Raw genomic sequence first — 19,034 nt, 5'->3', positions numbered from 1 at the left:
GGAACCTACAGGGTCCCTCTGTAATAAAGGTGCCATTTCTGAGAAACTTTTACAAATAGAGACTGTCCGAAAGATGCTCCCGGCTGTAGAACCGCAGGCTGGCCTGCGGACCGAGCTGTGCCACTAACCTTCCTCTGGACGAGGGAGAGAGTCCAGGAGAGCTGGTCTGGCTCTCTGGAGATCCTACGTGGGGCGAGGGGGCAGGGGGGACATTCTCACCCAAGCCATCACCTCCAGGGTCTCTCTCCACATGCCCCACTGCTAGAATCTCCCCCTTTCAGGGTGGGAAGGCACCTTGATACGAACACTTAATGGGAAAAAGCCTGCCATGTAGGCCGGCCCTTGTCAGCACCGCCTGGCCCCACTTCTCTGCTCTGGCAGTTAGAGCCCTCCTACCTTTGTCTGAGAAGCATGAAAAAGGCACAGCCAAAGGCCCAGATTTGCCCTTCGGCCAAAATGCATTTGCAAGGAAGTGAAAGTGTGTAAGGGAACCTGTCCTCCTGCTGAGCCCAGGAAGGTAAAGAGGGAGAAGAGAGAGTCCTGCCCAAGCTCCAGGGAAGGCTCTGGAAGCCTGGCCCTGTGTGCTAGACAGGGCAGAGATCGGAGATGGACAACACCAGGAACTGGGCGAGGACTGAGATGCCAGTCCTGGCTCCCCAGGAACACGGGGGAAGCGGCCCTGGTGGAACAAGGCAGGCACTCCCAGCCTGCTTCCCTACAGCAGTAAGATGTTCCCAGAAGCTTCTTCCCACCCCAGTCACATGCAGGTGCTTAATAACCTAAATTCTCCCCAAGTCAGGGGAGCTAATGATCTACAAGACGAATGACCCGTGAAGGCAGTGGCTGCAGTCACAGTGCGAAGAGGAGCCCCAGGCCCTGACCGTGCCCACACCCTCTCCGGGTGCAGGAGCTCACAGACCCGTGGCCAGCCTTCGGTCCCAGGGTCGAAAGGGCTGGGGGCGGTGGGGTGGGTGGGGGGGGATCAAACGCTCCCTGTGCAGCAGGGGCAGCCTGGGACCCAGAGGCAGGCCCGGACTCGGACCCAATGGCTCAAAAAAGTCCCTCCTTTGCGATAAAGTGGACGTGCTGCCCTCCCTGTGGGGGTCACCTCAGGATCAGAAAAGATGATGCACATGCCAAGTGCCTGTCTGCGCGCGAACACTCACAGCACTAACTCTTCTAAACTAAAAAGGAGGACATCTGGCCCGATTTTGCCAAGTCTTTAAAGTGATGTCAGGCTGCATCAGAATTCAGAGGTCTTCATCTGTCCCCTGGGGCTCAGGGCCAATCTCTGGGACTAAATCTGGTCTTTCAAATGCAAAGGAACACGTGTGTGACTCATGTTACCATCCCTGCCATCCCGCCTGGGGTATGGGCTTCACAAGGACAAGCACAGGGCCCAAGGCAACCCTGCTGAAGCAATGGGTGAACAAGTCAGCTCTTCACTCAGCGCCATGTGAAAAGCCACATACCCTGCCAACTGCCCAAGTAAGGTAAAGAGAAGTCTTTTAAAATGAAATTTCCAGGATTTATTCCATTGAGCTGAGTGTATCCCCTTCAAAATCCCCCTCTGTGAGGCACATACCCATTTTGACACTGAGGCCACCTACTCTTTTGGTTATCTCGTTTGTTCCCTGCCTTGTTCCCGAGACGATGCGATATGCCCCATGCTGCTGCTGACTGCAGAACCTCCAGAGTCTGTCGTGGGGTTTCACATACACACATGCGTACACACACAGACGTGTGTACACGCACACAGACACGCATGCACACGCTCACACTCTCACTACCCTTCTCTCTCTCTAGCATTTCTTCCCAGGTGCAGGAGCCACCCTGGAGGAGGAGGAGGAGAAGGAGGAGGAGGAGGAAGAGGAGGAGGAAGAGGAGGAGGGGGGGACCTGTAACCAGGCAGAGGCAATGAACACATGGCTTATCTCTCTTCCCTGCCAATATTCTGCTGAAACAACAGTCAAGTGGAGAAAGTGGTAAGCTGCTAAAATGAAAGCCAGAGGGGAGTATAGCACAAGGGAGGGGCCAGAAAATGCCTGGGGCTGTGCACGCTGGAAGGTGTGGGGCCCAATGCTGAGCTGAGCGAGGCTGATTCACCCCTCAACCCGGGGCCCAGAGTCAGCACATACCACTGGGGTGGGGGAGGGGGCACAGGGGTAAGTTTAGGGCTGAATGGGGCAGACTGAAACAAGGTCCATAAACAAAGTGGTTAAACTCCCAGGTCCCCACCCCCATTTCAGGTATATTTTCTGCAGAAAGGAAACTATCGAGGTGAAGGACTGCACAACACCGGACCATGGGGAAGGAGGTGCTAACTGTTCACTCCACAGTGAACACAGGGGGCTAAGGATGCACACTGAAAGGTGGCCCCTCCCCGGCCACCGCCCTGGCTCACCCTCTTCCGGCTTCCAGACAGAGGATCTGTCTCTGGAGACACCGGAGAGTGCCGGAGGCAGCCCAGCCCCCAGACTCCGGGATCTCTCACTACACAGGGCAGCGTCCTGCTCACACCCGACCACGCAGCCCCAGCCCACGACCTGGAGCCTTGATCCAAAACACAAACTGACAGCAAAGGGTCACCAGGCATTGGGTGAAAGGCTCCAACATGAAAGAATGACCCAAAATAGAAAAAAGGGAACCTGAAGGTAGCACAGAGGACAGGAGGAAACAATGAAAACTCTGGAACAAACAACCAAGCCTGTAATTAAAATCCTCTGAGGGCCCAGTGAGTATATTGCAAATACCAAACAAGAACAGAATACTGAGAATACTTTTTTTTAAAGAGAACAATTTGAAGACAACATAAAGATATTAGAAATTAAAAAGTTGTAGCTAAAATTAAAAATTAAAAAAAAAGCAACTTGCTCAAGACCAGCTTGGGCAACAGAGTGAGACCTTGTTTTGGGGGAGGGGGGGACTGGAAGAGAAAGTTGAGGATATCTTTCAGAAGGCAAAATACAGAAATGAGATAAATTACAGGAAAGAAAAACTAAGAAAACTGAAGGGTCAGCACACCATCCAACAACAAAATTCCAGGAAGAGCTTTTAAAATAAAAAATGAAGGGAAGGTGAGCCTCTGTGTTCCAGGGTCCTGAGTGTTCCGGGACCAGCCCCAAAGCGAAACAGCAGAGAATTTCCCCAAACCGGGGATAAAGAAACCACCTTACTTTAGAGAGAAACGACAGGTCACATACAAAGAAACCGGGACCACTGTCCATCAGACTTCTCAATCACAACACTGGAAACTAAAAGACAACACATCTTCAAAGTTCTGAGGAATTCTGGAATTCTACAGCTAAACCAGCTATTGATTAAATATGAGGGTAGAAGAAAGACTTTTGCAGATGTACAAGGACTTAAAAAGTTTATTTCCCACGGACTCTTGCTGGGGAAACTACTGGAGGAGACATCAGCAAAACTGGGGATTAGATCAATAGAGAGGAAACCATAAACCCCAGGAAACAGCCCGCGCCGCACGGCGGCCAGGCGACAGCAGCACGCCCGGGCCGGACGGAGGAAAGGAAGAGAACGCGGCGGCTACCCCAGGGAAGGGGGTGAGGGACAGTCACCGGGGCCATGCGGAAGCACTGGGTACAAACAGGGATGGGCGTGTGACAAATGCTCTGGAGCATTTAGTCAAATGGAAACAATGGACGTAAAGCCATTGGAAAATATAATTTATTAATCAATTTAAACATTAAAAAGGAATTTAAAAAATTCAATGTGAAAACCAACAGGCACCTAGGCAACTCAGCAAATGAAAAGAAACAAGTTTGATTAATTCCAAGAAAAATAAAAGGCTGTACAAGACAGAGAATACATTCCTAGTACCTTACTTGATTCAGTGGTACCTAATGTTTGCATTGTCACAATATGTAAACACTGAGCATTAATTTACCAAAAATTGTGACCCTGCCTGATGAGGGAGATTATAAGAGAACAAAATGTCTAAGGTAAATCAAGAAATAAGCAATATAATCAAATTATTTAGAAATATGGAGATAAAGTGCCAGAGAGGAAAAAAAATCCTTTAAAAAAGCTGAAAGCCAATGCCTCTGGGAAGTGAAAAGAGGAAGGTGGGAGGCCGGGCAGGGGTTGCTATATTTTCTTACAAGCCTTTTAGCACTCTGACTTTTTTAACTGTTCGTGCATGCATAAAGGCAATTTTTAATTTTAAAATGTCAGAGAGCTGGAGAAATATCTCACAGAAGATAGTATGAAAATTCACTATTCCTTTTAGACACACCGCCACTATCGCCACCATCAGGGACATTCCGAGCGGTGCAATACGATCTCATTCCTAGTTAGCTGTTAGCGTGTTCCCAAGCGGGTAACAACATCCAAAGCTACATGTGCAACTGATTCCAGCCTCCCCCACAGCTAGAGTCCACCACGGTTCAACCTGCAGGTGCCCGGGGGAGGAGCTGCAGCACCCAGGAAGTCCCTGGCTCGAGACAGGGCTTGTACAAACACTTCAGGACCCCGGCCCCACCTCTGCCTCACACAGCCCAGGCCTCTGATTCCTTCTCTGGCTTCAGTTCAGAGGTCACATTCTAGACCACTGTCCAGTCACAGAAGGACACCGTGTGCTCAGGAATCCCTAAACGGCCCACTGGGCAGTGGGACTGGCCACCTGCAGCTGGCCTGGAAGGCATGCCGCTAGCTGTAAAGCCTCTGGGGTTGAATGTAAGACATCTCCCTGGTTTACGGGATTCCTTTAATCCCGTCAAGATCTGGGGGGTGGGGATGGAGGGGACAGATACTGCGAAGACCCCAGGGTGGAAATAATGTTGCTGGGTTACAGGGACAGAAAGGAGCCTGGCAAGATGGGCTGAGTGTTAACAATATGATCACTGGAGCTCTGCTTATAAAGGCAAAAGTAGAACGTAATACATTTCTAATGATTAGACAACATCCTTACAATGGAGGCCATTTTAAGCAACTTTATAAACGTGTATCTACTCACATGGAAAGTTTGGGGGAAAGAGCCAATTACAAAATGCTTTGTAAAGTATAATCCCATGTTTTGTTTTGTTTTGTTTTTTTTAAATTATCTGTATAGAAAAGGATCCAGACAAACATAAAGCAAAGCATTAACCACCGTTTGGCTCTGCAAAGTTGAGATTGTGGATATGTGTTTAATGTTCTTTTTGCTTGCCTAAATGTTTCTGGTTTTTTGGTAATAAGCACACACAGCTTTTATAAGAAAAACAAATGTAAAGACTCCATCTGATGGGGTGCAAAATAAAAATCTGCCTATTTAAACTTGAGAAACACTTTGCAAATCAGCTGTCCAACTAAAGCCACCTAAAGAGGAGAAGTGCAGTAAATCATCACAATCGTCAGAGGCTTTCCAACATCAGACCTGAGTGCTCCTTGGCAAGGAGAAGCTCTCAAAAGACACTGCTGACCACCAGTTTCATCAATCTGTTTACACCCCGGTGTTTTAAGAGAGCCCACCCACAATTCAAAGGTGTATTGGGCGGACAGAAAGCAATCAAAGGAGCCAGGAAATTCTGCAGACATTCCAAAGGAAATATCTGGCTGACACTATGAACAAGAATGAAGTTCAAAGGCCTCTGGATATGTTAGATCAGGGTGGGGAATCTTTTCATGTTGGAAGGCCACATTAACTTAGCTGTAATCAAATAAGGATGCATTCAAGAAACTTTAATTAGATATACTTAAAAATGTACATTATTTTGTAAAAATCTAACTACTCTGTGCTTAATTTCAAAAAAAATGAAAACTATTTGTTAATTTTAAAGTTAACTGATCTTTTAATGACTTTGTTGTCTGCTTTTTGTTGGAAAGTATTTGAATATTTGATTGCAGCATGGAAGTCCGCAGTTTCAATGGATCCTCTAGATGGGTCATTTGTGACTTTAAGGACATCTTGATTTGGGTCTCTGATCTTAGGGGCATCTTGATTTGGGTTAGGTAGGAGAATGTAGATTGGCAGCAATAACTGAAAAGCAAGAAAGCATTTTTCAGGCATATTACCAAAGGCATGAGTATTCCACTGCATTTTTCCATGGATCTTTCTTAGCATCAAACGATGACTTTAAAATGTCATCTACTGAGAGCTCAGTCAATTCCATCTGTAGTTCTTTGGGTGCCTTGGTGATATCAACTAGGTGAGGATGAAATGCTAATTTGAGTATGATGTCGTGATTCTCAAAGTCAGTGAGCCTTTCATTGTATTCTCCAATTAATAGGTCTATAACAACTGTGTATTCTTCAAATGATTCGCATATGTCATCCTATTCATCAGTGACCTTTGCTAACTGGGGAAAATGTTCATCTGAAATTTCCTTTTGAAGAAATGTTTTGAAAAAAGATAGCTTTTTTCAAAATGCTTGAAATTTGGCACATATCATATATAGACTTAGTTTTACCTTGCAAAGAAATATTCAAGTCATTTTGATTTGACATGTTATCACACAGAAATGCTGCATTCCTATAGAAATCTTTCAATAATTCACATTGCTGATTGTGTTCTACATAAAATTTAACTATTCGTTCTCGTAGAGAAAAAATTTTGACTAATACCTGCCCCTGCAATAGCCAAAGCACATTAGAATGATATGGCAAATCCACACTGAATACTCATCCTTCAACGTTAGCATGTTATGGAACTGACAATACCATGTTGCATTTGCATGAATATAATTAACAATGCTTATAACTTCTTGTAAAGTGTCACTTAAAATAGTACCTTTAGCACAGATATTTTTTTGATGCAAGATACAATGAAAAGAAATGAGAGCATCTGGATCTGTTAATACTTTTTTTATCTGTGCAATAAACTCTTCATGTTTTCCTATCATGGAAGGTGCACCGTGTGTACATACACTCATTAAATTTACCAAATTCAGTCCAACTGCATGAAATTTATCTTGAAAGTTGTTGAAGATATCTATTCCCCATGTTCTGTTCATAAAAGTGCCCAAAGCGAGTAACTCTTCATAGCAAAGAAAATCTTCTAACTCAAATGAGGTATAAAACCTGCACCAAGTCAGTAGTATTGGTTGATTCATCCAAAGCAACTGAATAATATATATTTTCCTCTTAAAGTATTGCATGAAGTTGTTCTTTTAAGTTGCAGGCTAATTCATGCTGCCAATCAGTTATGGTTCTCCTTGAAAGAGGCAGTTGTTTATACTTTGAAATGTTATTGGGGTCTAAGCATCCTACAAGTTCAACAATGCACTCTTTCACAATTTCCACATCACTGAATGGCTTCTTTTTTTCCCCAAGTAGATAAGCTACTTTATACGTTGCTTCAGTGGCATTATTTCCAGGTCTTATTGCTGCTTGAAAGAACTGTCTTTGCTTTTGCTTTGCATCTTTTAATTTCTGCAATACAACCTTTTGCACCTCTCCCTCTAATTTAAAATATTTGTGATCCTTATGAGTGTTAGAATGCTGATGAACACTGAATTTCTTTAATGTTGATACTGCAGTATCACAAAGCAAGCAAATCATCTTATCTTTAGCAGAAACAAGATAATATTGCAATTCCCAATCCTCATTAAAAAATCTGTTTTCTTCCTGCAGCGTTTTCTTGGTCTTCTTTGACGTGATGGGCTGTTAAGCAGAAGAATTTAAAAATACTGTCGAGCTATGCAATAAACCCTCTGGGCACTGCACAGAGGCAAGGAACCTGTAAGCCATCCTTCTGGATCCCAAACAGGTGGTGTGCCCAAAATGCCTCCTACAAACTGTAAAGTGAAAGGAAGAGCCATTTGACTTATCTGGTGACAAGTCCAGGAACTCCTGGTTGTTTGGTTCTGATCTGATTTGCATCATTTTACTATACTTTCAACTAAAATGTTAAATATTTTTTAGCAAAGGCAATGGAACGTATGTCTCTGACCCCAAGACTAATGTGTCTCCCTCAGTCTCCAGGTGGTCCTCTCTACTTAAGGGGCACAAGGACACCACGGCCCCCCAAGTCCTATTGGCCTCGTGCCCCTCTGGGCCTCCTTACACTTCACCACCCTGTTCCCCTCTAGCTCTCCTTCCTCAAATGGGTTTTTCCTAACTGTACCCTGCAATCTCCTGCCTCCTTGCCTTTGCTTGTGTTGAGACAATCTCATTACTTAGGGCCTGGCTGAAAGAACCCATCACTGCAGAGACTCCACGATGACCCCAGCAGGAAAGAACCTGGATTTCTGGAGTCAGATTCAAGTTCAAGTCCCAGCTCTGCTGCTTACATACTGGGGTTTCCCAAAGTCACCTTTTACTCTCTGAGCCTCATCTAAAAATGGAAATAGTAATAATATCTACCTCATAGGATTATTTGTGAGGATTAAATGAGAGAAACAAGAAATGCTTAACCACAGTGAGATATAACTCCAGACCCACCATGACAGCTATAATTAAACAGAACGGCAGCACCAAATGTTGGCAAGGATACGGGCCAGTGGGAACCCTGATACACTGCTGGCGGGACTGTAACATGATGCAGCCTGTTTGGAAAACAGTCTGGAGAGTCCTCAGAATGGTAAACGGAATGGCCTGGAGAGAACGTGCCCAGGTTTTGTTGTGACTACTGTGAAACATACCTCACCGTGACTCCACTGTGGGAAAGACACACTGCGGTGGTAGGAAACACAAAGAGAATGTGGAAGACTATCAGAATGGATGGAAGAGCAGGCCCAGAGCCTGGCTGACAAAACAACGGCTGCATTTCAACAAGGGAAAATACCTCCTACTCCATTCTCTGCTCCTCCTCCATTCTCTGCTCCTCCTCCTGCAGGGGCGATGATTCCACCTCTGCCCAGTCTCCTGGGTCCTCCTCGCCCTAGTATGATGCCAGCACCCCATATGGGGGGCTCTCCCACGATGCCCAGGATGGGCCCTCCTCCCCCTGGGATGATGCCAGTGGGACCTACTCCTGGAAAGAGGCCACGCGTGGGAGGCCACATGCCAATGATGCCTGGGCCCCCAATGATGAGACCTCCCACCCGTCCCATGATGGTGCCCACTCCGGCCTGGAATGACTCGACCAGACAGACAGGGACAGAGGGAGGTCTCTTCATGTCAGTTTTATATCACTTGTTCTGCTTCTCCAGGAGATCATGGTGCTGTGACTCTGGGTGTTTTCTTAATAGCACGGTAAGGAAGACTTGCTCCCCCTTTCTATCAAAGAGAGAATAGTTTTGAAGGGAAGACGTGGAACCAAAAAAGGGGCAGTTTTCATTTGTATTGTGAAATGTGAAAATCAAACTGTCAACTCTTTTAGTTAGGGAAAAAAAAGGTAAACATAGAGTTATATGACCCAGCAATTCTACTTCTAGGTATATACCCAAGAGAAATGAAAACAAACGTCCACACAGAAACTTGTACCCGAATCTATAAGTTTTTCATAATCACCAAAATTAGAAATAACTCAAATGTCCATCAACTTATATATAAAATGTGATATCCAAACAACGGGGTATTGTTCAGTCATAAAAGGAAGGAAGTACAGATAGGTACTACAACATAGTTGAACTTTGAAAACATTTTGCTTAGTAAAACAAGATAATCACAAAAGGCCAGATATTGTATGATTTTGCTTATATGAAATGTCCAGAAAAGGAAATTCCATACAGACAGACAGTGGCTGGCAGGGGCTGGGGGAGGGGAAATGGAGAAAACTGCTAACAAGCAGGGGGTTCTTTTGGGGGTGATGACAATCTTCTGAAATTAGATAGTGGTGACGGTTATGCAACTCCGTGAATATACTAAAAACCATTGAACTACACACTTTAAAAGGGTGAATTTTATGTATGTGAATTATATCTCAATGTAATTTTTTTTTTACTAAAAAGGACTCAGCATAAATCCTGGCACATGGAAGACACTCAAAAAATGTTAGCTATTTATTATAATCTCTGGTCCCTAAAGTAAGGACCCTATTTTGGTCACTGAATATTTTTCTGAGTACCAAGCCCTGTGCCCTGCTTATAGCACATAATCAGATATTTGCCAAATGGCTCAATGAACCATTAAAAGAATGTACAGTATGAAATATACACAAAGAATGAAGCCTGGCACATCAGGGCTACACGAGATAGCCCTTTCTTCATTCTTACCTGCTGCAGAGGTGCCTTGGCCATAGCAGGCACAGAGGATGCAGAAAGATTCCCAAGGCTGGGTGGGGAGAAAGAAAGCAGAGCCCTCCTCCCAGCAAAGGCCCTGGGGGACACAGCAGGGATGAGGAGCCCTGCTCCTGCACCTCCTGATGGCAGTTAACCACAGGCCAGTTAACAGGAACGTGGAAGATCTATACACACCAGTCCAGAAAGATCTGAATGACATGTTTAGATCTTGCATAAAAATAACACAAGAGTTTTCTGCATGAGGTAATTTATATTAAAAGCAAAAATTATAATGATATATTTCTATAAGTCATTTATATATAAAAGTATAGAAAAAAGTCAGGAAGAAAAATGAACAAACTGATGACAATGACTAACAGAAATCAGAGGTGTGATGGAAAGGCACTTGAGCTTTGGCTGTATTATTGGATTTTTTAAAATAAGAAGATATTGGCCTGGTGTGGTGGCTCATGCCTATAATCCTAGCACTCTGGGAGGCCAAGGCAAAAGGATTGCTTGAGATCAGATGTTCGAGACCAGCCTGAGCAAAAGTGAGACCTCCATCTCTACTAAAAATAGAAGAAATTAGCTGGGTGTGGTAGTGCACACCTGTATTCCCAGCTGCTCAGGAGGCTGAGGCAGGAGGATCACATGAGCCCAGGAGTCTGAGGTTGCAGTGAGCTACAATGATGCACTCTAGCCAGGGTAACAGAGTGAGACTCTGTCTCAAATAATAATAATAATAATAATAATAGAGTTTACACCAGAACTCAAAAGGCGCAGCAGTCTGGGGCACTTAGCAAGCAGCTGTTCGTGGGCCCACCAGCTCACACTACACAGTCTGGCTCTGGGCTTCTTGCTGGCTTAAACAAAGGGGCCCTGAAAGAGACCCAACAAGACAAGGAGGACAGGAAGAATTAAAGAGATGGGACTTAAGAGAAGACAAGTTGAACTCCTGCTATTCATGAGTCATGCCCCATGACGGGAGGCAAGAAAGCAAAGGAGATGAACTGGCCCTCGTGACTAAGTCACTCTTCTTATTTACTCCATTACTCAGCTCTCAAACCACATTGCCAGCTGTAATTGCATTTCAATTCATGTTTAACACAAACATAACTTAGCTGGATGCTGGCATCCAATATCCTAGACATAGAAAGGCAAAACAGAAAGAGCCAGCTAATTCAATTCAATAAATGCTCTTTGCATGCCTGGTGGAGCATGTATGCACCCAGGCACTGCACTGGGTACTGGGGGCACAGCTAAGTGACAGGTGCAGTTCCCTGGCCTCAGTACACAGGGAGAGATACATACTACCTGACAACTGTAATTAAAGAGTGGTAAGACCTGCAATCGAGGAAAGAGAAGGTGCTATTGAAACACACAGAACCAGAACATAATTCCACAAGGAAAGGGATGGTGTACGTGCACAACGGCACAGAGGTGAGAGGGGGCACAGCACCTTTGAGGAACAGAATACAGTTCAATGGAACAGAACGAGGGCCACAAGGGTAGGGAAGGGGCAAATCAGAACAAGGCTCAGATGCAGGCTGAAGTCCATCTATTGGATAAACATCTACTGAGTGCTCGGTGCTGGGCATTCGGTGGTAAGTAAAACAACGAATTTTCCTTTGAATCTAAAAACAAAGTGCCAGAGAACAATTCTAAGCAGGAGAGTAACCTCATCTTTTGGAAAGTTTCCACTGGCAATAGTTCAGAAAGAATGGAGACAGTTAGAATGGAGTCAGGGAGAGGCACTAAGAGACAATGCATAGACCCTAAGAAAGGAGAATGCAGAAGACAGTTGATGGATATTTGCTTAGTCAACAAGTCAATCGTTTCTGAAACTCTTCCCCTCTGACCTGCTGCTCCCCAGAAACATGGTGGAATTTGCAATCACATAATTTCCCATTGCATAAACCTCACAAACTTGTCATCTTAAACCATTATCTAAAAGGTTAGGGTTAGCCAGGAACAGCCAGGAAACAAGGGAAGGAATTAGAAACAATAAGAGAATTCAATGAGGTTGTTGGATATAAGAGAAATACATTTTTTAAAAATTAATTTTCCTCTATACAAAATACGTAAACCATACCAATCACCATTTAAAGAACACAGTGTGAGAAAACAGTACCATTTACAATAGCAATGTCAATTATCAAGGTTAAATTAGCTCTGCAAAACAAATGAAAAAGTTTCCTATCTTTTTTCAAAGCTTTAGAATAGTTTGAATAATGTAGAAATTACCTATTCCTTGACAATTTGAGGGACTGTTACCTAAAACAACTGAAGCCTAGTGCTTTTGTTGGAAGTAATTCTCTAACAGTGCTTCCAATTTCTTCCTTGGATATAGGTTTGTTACAGGATTTCTTCTTAAACAGTGGTAGAAATTATCTAACTTATCAAGATTTTCAATTTTAGTCATATATGGCTGCAGGTAAGAGCTATACATCATTTTCTCTTATAATTTTCAAATCTCCTTATACTCTTACTTTCCTTTTCTCAATCTAAATTTTGCTTATCTCTATTTTATTTCCTTTCACTATTAGATTTGCCAGAAGTTTATCTATTATGCTTTGTACAAAGACTCAATTATCAATTAAAAACTCTTTCTCCTTTTCTCTTACTTTTAATTTCTGATTTTATCTTTGTTATTTCCTTCCATGTGTTTTCCTAGCTACTTGAGTCATGGGACAATGTCAAGTGGTCTAACACACATGTCAGTGGAACCCTAATAGAAGAAGAGGTGAAAAAGAAGTATTTTAATAATGACCACAAATTTTCTGAATTTGATGAAATCACCAGACTGCTTCCTGAATGAGCTGAAGCCAGAAGGCCGTAAGTTATAAGCAAGATGTTACCATGCAGTAGCCTAGATTCAAACACAAAAGCTAGGGTCGAATTTTTAAGGGCATGATTTGCTGTTAGTGGTAATAATGTGACCTAACCTGAGTGTTTTTAATGCCCAGCCCTGGGCCTGCTGCAGGGTAGCTGCTGTGGCATCTGTGCTGCACAGGGCCTCCGTCGAGCCCTGAAGGCAAGGCCCAGCCAGCACGTGCAGACCCCAGGTCAGCTCCTCTCACCCCACCCGCCCACCAGCCAGGGTCTGGCTTGGGGCCAACAGCGGAAGAAGGAGGTGGCAATAAAGTTTATTTTTGTTTCCCTCATGTCCTGTATTCCCTGCATAAAGGCCCTAGTCCTCAAGGGGAAATAAGCCGCTCTGGTTTCACCTCTGGGACAGGAAACGAGCCTCTAATCAGACTAAAGCACAACCTATGTAAGTGCGAGGGCCTGGTTATGACAACAGCAGCACATCATCGGCTACACATTTGGGGGGAAATAAGTTACACTCCGCCTTATACTACACGCCAAAACAAAAATATGCATGTTTAAAAAGCCAATTCAATAAAACAAGATGAAGTATTAGCTAAAAATATATGATAATACTTCTATTATCCTGGGGTAGTCAGGCTTTTTTGTTTCTCTCTAATTTTTAAGTGTTTTATGTTGAAATAATTTTAGATTTAAATTACAAAAATAATTCAAAGAATTCCTGTATAGCCTGTTCCCAGATTCCCTAAAATGTCATCATTTTATCACATTTGCTTTCCCTCTCTCTCTCTCTCTGTTACATATATGTATATTTATATGTATATAAGTGTATCTATGTTTTCATATTCCTATATTCATTTATATGCTGTGTCCTTCTCAGTGCATCATATCAGGAGGTACGTCATATTATTACTGGTAATTTTAATTGGATCACTTGCTTAAGGTGGTATCTGCCTGGTTTCCCCACTGCTACTCCTTTGTAATTATTTTGTGGAAGGTACTTTGAGACTCTGTAAATATACTGTTTTTCATAAAAATTTCACCTCTTAGTTTTACCATCTAGACAGGTCTTTCAAAGTATTAAGACAAAAAAATAATACAAAAAGACTAACAGATGTGTCTACGTAAACTTTGATAAGATGTAAAAATTATCAACAAAGTCTGATACAATGAACAAAGCTGAAAGACAATGGCCTGAGAGAAAAATATCTGTAAGATATATAATAGGGAAAAGATTAATACATAGACTGTATGAAGAAATCCTATAAATTAATAAGAAAAAGCAGTCAAATGAGTCATCTATGAAAACCAGAAATTAACAGAAGTACAAATGGCCAATAAACCTGAAAAGATGCTCAGCCTCATGACTAATCACAGAACTGCAAATTCACACAATGAGCTTCTAGTTTGGGAAAATAACAAAAATACTGATAATAAAGCGTGATGGTAAGGATGAGGGTAAATGGGTATTTTTGCATGCTGTTTGCCAGGAGAATGTATAAATCAGCAAAGCATTTCTGAAAAGCCACCTGGTGGTAATTATTAAAATTTAAAATGTATATGTCCTTTGACCCACCAGCACACACCCAGAGATGTACGTACAAGGATTCTCATCACAGCCTTGCTTCTCATAGACCAAAGGGAAAAATCTAAATTTTCATCAGCAGGACAGTGGTTACTATGTGATCATACAGTGGAAAAACATACAGCCATCAAAAAGAATGAGGCTGAGCCACATGTCGTGACATGGAAAGGCTTTCTGTGTATATTGTTAAGGAAAAAGGAAAGTCAAGGGACAGTATGTACAGTGTAAGCATGAATAATAACAAGCTAACTGCTACGGCACTCACGCCAGTGCCAGTCACTGTTTTAAGCACTTCACGAACATTAGCTCATTTAATCCTCACCCAGAATTCTACGAAGAAAAGTTCTGTTATTAATCCCCACTTTAGAGATAAGAAGCTGAGGCACTAAGAGGGAAAGTAACTTGACCAAGGTCACCACTAAACTATGCAGCCTCTCTCTGTATTGAACATGAATAGGTAGTTGCAAATTTGTGGAAAAAGGACTGGAGGGATATTGATCAAACTGTTAATAATCACCTCTGGGAAACGGAGGGTGACGGCCATCATATAAATGCTTCCCTGGGCAATTATGGACATGCTCAAAACAAATGCAAAAATAGAAAGTCTCAGCAAATACACAGGAAATGGAAAGAAAAACAAAATCGAAATTTTAGAACTGAAAAATACAATAAATAAACTCAATGGATGTACTCGACAGCAGAATGGAAGAGAGAGAAGAAAGAATTGGTGAACTGGAAGACAATAGAAAGTACCCAATACGAACACAGAGAAAACAGACTGAACAAAATTAACAGCACCTCAGAGGCCTGTGGGACTGTAACAAGAGATCTGGCATTCCTGTCATCAGAGCTCTAGGAGAGAAGGTGGGTGAGGCTGACAAGCCATACTTAATGAATGTCCTTCAGGAATGAAGGGAAAATAAAAACATTCTCCAACAAAGAAAAAAAAATGGTAAGCAAAAATATGGGTAAATAGATTTTTCTCTTGAATTTTCTAAATTATGTTTCATAGTGAAATCAAGAATTATAACACTGTCTGATATGGTTCTAAACATATACATAGGAAATATTTATGAAAATTAAATTGTAAATGGGGGAGAGCAAAGGGATACAAAAGGAAGTAAGGGTTCTATACCTGAACTGGTAAAATGACAACATCAGTAGATTATGATAAGTCAGACAGACACACACACACACACACACACACACAAACACATACACATTATGTAGTACCTAGAATAACCACTAAAAAAGCTATACAAAGAGACCACTCATAAATACTTAGATAAGCTAAAATGGAATCCTAACAAATGTTCAACTAACCCACAAGAAGGCAGGAAAAAGAAAACAAACAAAAAAAACCCAGATAATAAACATAAAGTAAAAAATAAAATAGCAGGCTTAAGCCCTAGCATACCAATAATTCCATTAAATGTAAGTAGTCTAAATATTAATATAACAATTAAAAGACAGAGATTGGCAGAGTTGACTTAAAAATATGACATAATCATATCTGTCTATAATTAAATGAATTAAAGTAAGCAGGAATGGCTATGCTGATATCAGATAAAATGGACTTCAGAGCTAAGAAAATTACCAGACAGAAAAAGATTATATAATCATAAAACAGCCAATCCACCAAGAAGCCACAGTGATCCTAAATGTATATGCACCAGCCAACAATGCTGCAAAATATATGCGAAGCAAAAACTGACAGAACTGAACACAATTATAGACTTCAATATTGCTCTCTCAAAAATTAATAGAACTGGACAGAAAATCAGCAAGGATACTGAAGAATACAGTAATACTATCAACAAAGAGGATCTAATCAACATTTAGAGCAGTAGTCCCCATCCTCTTTGACATCAGGGACCAGTTTCATGGAAAACAATTTTTCCATGGACTGTGGGGTGGAGGGGATGGTTTCAGGATGATTCAAGTGCATTACATTTATTGTGCAGTCAAACCTCTCTGCTAATGATGATCTGTATTTGCAGCTGCTCCCCAGCGTTAGCATCACTGCCTCAGCTCCACCTCAGATCGTCAGGCATTAGATTCTCAGAAAGAGTGTGCAACCTAGATCCCTCGCATGTGCAGTTTACCACATGGTTCACGCTCCTATGAGAATCTAATGCCTCTGCTGATCTGACAAGATGCAGAGCTTACGCAGTGATACAAGCAATGGGGAGTGGCTGTAAATACAGATGAAATACAAATGAACCTTAACTCGCTGGCCCACCACTCACCTCCTCTTGTGTGGCCCAGTTACTAACAGGCCACGGATCGGTACTGGTCTGCAGCCCAGGGGTTGGGGACTACAGATTTAGAGAACACTCCACTCCACCCCGCAACAGTAGAATACAGTCTTTTCAAGTGTTCATGGAACATATACCAAGATAGATCATTACATGGGCTATCAACAAACTTCAACAAATTTAAAAGACCTGAAATCATTCAGAGTGTGTTCTCCAACCATAATGGAATCAAATTAGAAATCAATAACCAAAGATCACAAGAAAATCTCTAAATTCTTGGAAACAAAACAAACTTCTAAATAATCTATCAGTCAAAAAAAAAAAAAAAAAAAAAGCCTAAAAGGAAATTTTAAAATACATTGAAGGGAATGAAAATGAAAATAAAACATATGAAAATTTGTGGGACACAGCTAAAGCAGTGCTGAGAAGGAAATTTATACATTAGAAAATAAGAAAAGTCTCAAATCAATAATCTAACCTCCCATCTCAAGAATCTAGAAAAAGAGGAAAATAAACTCAAAGCAAGCAGAAGGAAAAATAAAAAGCTGAAATAAAATTGAAAAAAGAAATACATAGAGAAAAATCAATGAAACAAAGAGCTATATTTTTGAAAAGGTTGATAAAATTGACAAACCTCTAGGAAGACTGACGAAGAAAAAAAGGGAAGACAAAAATTACCAATATCAGAAATAAGAAAAATCATTACAGAATCTGCAAACATCAAAAGAATAAGGGAATGCTACAAACAATTCTACACACATAAATTTGACAACTTAGATGAAATGGATTGATTCCTCAAAAAATACAAACTACCACCAATCACCCAATATAAAATTGATTATTTGAACAGTCCTGTAACTCTTAAAGAAATTGAATTTATAATTTTAAAACTTCCAAAAAATAAATCTCCAGGCCCAGACAGTCTTACTGGAGAATTCTACCTAACACCTAAAGAATAATTAACAACAATTCTACATAGTCTCTTCCAGAAAAGAGAAGAGGAAGGAACACTTTCTAATTCATTTATGAATCTATCATAATATTACCAAACCCAAGACAGTATTAAAAAAACCTACAGATCAATATCCCTCATGAATATAGAAACAAAAATTCTTAACAAATTATCAAAGAGAATTCAGCAATAAATAAAAAGATATACCATGATCAAGTGGGATTTATTCCGGGGAAGCAAGGCTGGTTTAATATTTAAAAACCAGTCAATGTAATCTACCATGTTAACAGGCTAAAGAAGAAAAATTACATGAACATCATATCAATTGATACTGAAGAGGCATTTGACAAAATTCAAAGCCCATTCATGACAAAAATTCTTAGAAAAAAACAGGAATAGAATGGAATTTCCTCAACTTGATAAAGAGCATCTACCAAAAAAACCCCTAGCTAACATTATACTTAATACTGAAAGACTGAATGTCTTCCCCCTATGATAAGTAATAGGACCAGGTCTACTCTCACCACTCCTACACAACATAGTGCTAGAAGGCCTAGTCTTTGCAAGAAGGCAAGAAAAGGAAATAAAAGGCATACAGACAGGAAAGGAAGAAAGGATGAGATGACTGTCCAGGTGGAAAATCCCAAGGAATCTACGAAAAAACTAGAATAAGTGAGTTCGACAAGGTCACAGGATATAAGATAAACCTACAAAAATCAACTGTATTTCTACATAATAGCAATGAACATGTGAACATCAAAATTAAAAGTACAATTCCATTTATAATTGCTTAAACTAGAAAGTAAACTATTCAGGCTTATATCTACCAAAACAAGTATAGAGCTTGTTTGCAGAGAACTGCAAAATGCTGGTCGGAAAAAAAATCAAAGAAGAACTAAATAAATAGCGAGACATACTATGTTCATGAATTGGAATACTCAACACAGTTAAGGATGTGAATTCTCTTCAACCTGATACACAGATTTAACATTAATTCCCATCAAAATCCCAACAACGTTTTTTGTAGATACGGACAAGATTATTTTAAAATTTATATAAACAAATAACTTTGAAAAAGACGAATTAAATAGAAAGCATCATTCTACCTATTATGGTTTGAATGTCCCCTCCAAAACTCTTTTGAAACTTAATCCTCAATGTGGCAGTATTGAGAGGTGGGCCTTTAAGAGGTGACTGGATCATGAGGACTCATTCATGGATTAATATATTAAATCATTAATGGATTAATTGGGTGCCATGGGATTAGAATCAGTGGCTTCATAAGAAGAGAAGAGACCTGAGCTAGCACA

General features: G+C 41.4%; 1 protein-coding gene and 1 pseudogene across 3 annotated transcripts in view; one reads left to right on the top strand and one right to left on the bottom strand.

Moving 5' to 3' along the window:
• Positions 1-19,034, bottom strand: part of MVB12B (multivesicular body subunit 12B) — a 155,710-nt gene that overhangs the window by 114,792 nt on the left and 21,884 nt on the right. The window lies entirely within an intron of this gene.
• Positions 607-9,107, top strand: LOC138387982 (U1 small nuclear ribonucleoprotein C-like; annotated as a pseudogene).

Source organism: Eulemur rufifrons, chromosome 7 (genome assembly GCF_041146395.1).
Source record: "Eulemur rufifrons isolate Redbay chromosome 7, OSU_ERuf_1, whole genome shotgun sequence".
In the NCBI taxonomy this organism is placed as follows: domain Eukaryota; kingdom Metazoa; phylum Chordata; class Mammalia; order Primates; family Lemuridae; genus Eulemur; species Eulemur rufifrons.
Note: the sequence above shows the minus strand (reverse complement) of the source record. Positions and strands in the feature narration are given on the sequence as shown.